The sequence below is a fragment of the Cynara cardunculus genome (assembly GCF_001531365.2).
Source record: "Cynara cardunculus var. scolymus isolate 2C chromosome LG 13, CcrdV1, whole genome shotgun sequence".
NCBI classification, from domain to species: Eukaryota; Viridiplantae; Streptophyta; class Magnoliopsida; order Asterales; family Asteraceae; genus Cynara; species Cynara cardunculus.
The window spans coordinates 8925396-8928321 of NC_037540.1; the positions used below are offsets into that span (position 1 = coordinate 8925396).

General features: G+C 34.1%; 1 protein-coding gene across 3 annotated transcripts in view; it reads left to right on the top strand.

The window, feature by feature from the left end:
* The window catches only part of LOC112524638 (prostaglandin E synthase 2-like), a 21357-nt gene that overhangs the window by 6774 nt on the left and 11657 nt on the right, over positions 1–2926 (top strand). The window lies entirely within an intron of this gene.

A 2926-nucleotide genomic window follows, 5' to 3' on the forward strand; every position in this document is an offset into this window, starting at 1 on the left:
ACTGCAGGGGGCACCAAGCCTAATCTGGCTGACCTTGCCGTGTTTGGAGTATTGAGACCCATTCGTTATCTGAGATCGGGTAAAGATATGGTTGAACACACACGGATTGGTGAATGGTACACACGAATGGAGAATGTTGTTGGTGAATCTTCAAGGATACAAACCTAATTTTCGTGTTGCATTCATCTAGAAGGCCAAGTGATATGCAAGAAGCAAAGTATATATGCATTTTGCCTTCCGTCTTGACTAAGTCGTGTTGAAAATCTTAAAATTGATTTTGTTGCTATGAATTCGTAGCATGATACGAATTGTATTGCGATTCCTTTGCTGTACAAGATGATGACTAAGGCCACATGTAGGTCGGGATAGAGCAATAATAGAATACCAACCGGGGGTGAGAGGATACCTCAAAACTATGTAGCTTGTGATTGAATGAGTAGTACCAGATTGGCTATATTTCTGGATAGTCTTCGTGGTGCACCCGTTTTTTGTCTCTTTAGAATGGGAAATGTCGAATAAGAGAACTTTGATCCATTGGGGTGGAGGTAGAAACCTTTATGTCGCACTTGTTTTTGCTATTGCATTCTAGGGCTTGTTTGGTTTGTTTTTTTACAAGCCCTGTATTGGATGAAATCGTTTGTGTAGGTTGTGAAGGTATTTCATAGATGGAGGGAGGTATGCTTTTTTAATTGGGAAGGGTAGCTTGGAAAAATTCAGCTTTTTGCATAAAACTCTTCCGTAGAAGCTTACTGAAAGAAAACACTATCTGTATAATTAAGTCACTATCAAACAATCATGTATGATTTGACTGTATCACTTGTGAGTTCCATTAAACTTGTTAAACTTCCCTAAGTGTATCTTGGCTCACAAAATAGATGCTTTTGTTGACTAAATTTGAAGCACTTTTGTTAAATAGGCTTGCATCTAACAAAAAGATCAAACATACCGAACGTATCTATTGGTACTTTGTTGTATTTGTAAAGGTTCAACAGTTGTTATTTATTTGAACGTGATTATAAGTTGGTTATCGATCAGTTTTATAGAGTTAAATATATGGACCTTATGAAATAGGTATTCAGTAATCAGTTATGAACTTAAATTGTAAGAGATTTTGGAAACATGTGATCAATGCTTTATAACATGATATTTAGATCGATAATGTTTGATTATGTTTTTTTTTTCTTGAAAATATTGTTAATCGAATAATTAATTGTTTGAGTTTTGATAAATTTTAATTATTTATGGAACTAATATATAAATAATCAAAAAGACACGATATTATAAAATGAAAGATGGTCCCTCAAATATGTAAAAAGAGAAGGTAAATCAGAAATTTTTACTAGTGAGTGTGTTTTCTGGTTCTTTTGTTTTCATCCCTATAATTCATTTTATAACAAAACACTTAAGTTCACATTTTTATTTTGGTTCTCGTCACTGTTGCTTACTCTGCCAATCATTTACTGTTAGTTGGAGTCATGTGTTTCTCATATGAGACATTCTAGTCATTTTATATGTAAATATGATGTGACATCTTTAGAAGAAAAAACTCGAATTCYTCTMTSCTYTTTTTCATGTTTGAAAGATCATTGGCTCTTGTTGGTATTTGCTTCTTTACTAATCCAATTTAAAACCGTTTCCATCGATCTCTCGTATGTTGTTCCTACGTTCATATTCATTTTCATATATCTGAATTCTTGAACGTAGCAACCCCTAAAACACAACAAGACCCCTAAAGACTAGATCAAACAATCAAAGGAAACAATCTTTATCATAGTCCAACGTCGTTAACTACATAAAAGTTCATGTATTTTGTTGGTATTCGTATGAATTCATCATGATTGAAGAATAGTTACTCGTGTGTCGTTTTTCTTAATTCCACCAATGCCCCTTGTTGAACACGAGCACATCCATGCCTTTCCATTTTATAGAGCTCCAATCAATCTTTCCAGCATCAGATACAAGGCTTTATGATACTCGGTTGTACAGTTGAAATTGATGAATCTATACACCAAGTACCCCATACTTGGTGTATAAATTCATCAAGTTCAACCACAATCAGCTATCATAAAACCTTGTATCTAATGCTGAACAGATGGATTGGAGCTCTAGAAAATGGAAGGCATTGATGTGCTCGTGTTCAACAAGGGGCATCAGTGGAATTATGAAAAAAACGACACACGAGTAACTATTCTTCAATCATGGTGAATTCATATGAATAACAACGATATACATGAACTTTTATGTAGTTAACAACGTTGGACTATGATAAAGATTGTTTTCTTTGATTGTTTGTTTTAATCTTTAGGGGTCTTGTTGTTTTTCAGGGGTTCACTTTCAAGTTCTGGAGATATGAAAATGAATATGAACGTAGGAACAACATACAAGAGATCGATGGAAAAGGTTTTAAATTGGATTAGTAAATAAGCAAATACCGTCAAGAGCCAATGATCTTTCAAACATGAAAAAGATGAGAGAGGAATTCGAGTTTTTTTCTTCTTAAGATGTCACGTCATATTTACATATAAAATGACTAGAATGTCTCGTATTAGAAACATAGATGTCACGTCATATTTACATATAAAATGACTAGAATGTCTCGTATTAGAAACATATGACTCCAACTAACAGTAAATGATTGGCAGAGTAAGCAACAGGGACGAAAGCTAAAATGAAAATGTTACCTCAAGTGTTGTTTAGTCAACAAAAGCATCTATTTTGTGAGGCAAGATACACTTAGGCCAGTTTAACAAGTTTAATGGGACTCACAAGTGATACAGTCAACCATGCATGGCTATTTGGTAGTTGCTTAATTATGTAGATAGTGTCTTATTTCAGTAAGCTTATACGGAAGAGTTTTATGCAGAAAACTGAATTTTTCCAAGCTACCCTTCCCAATTAAAAAGCAGACCTCCTTCCATCTATGAAA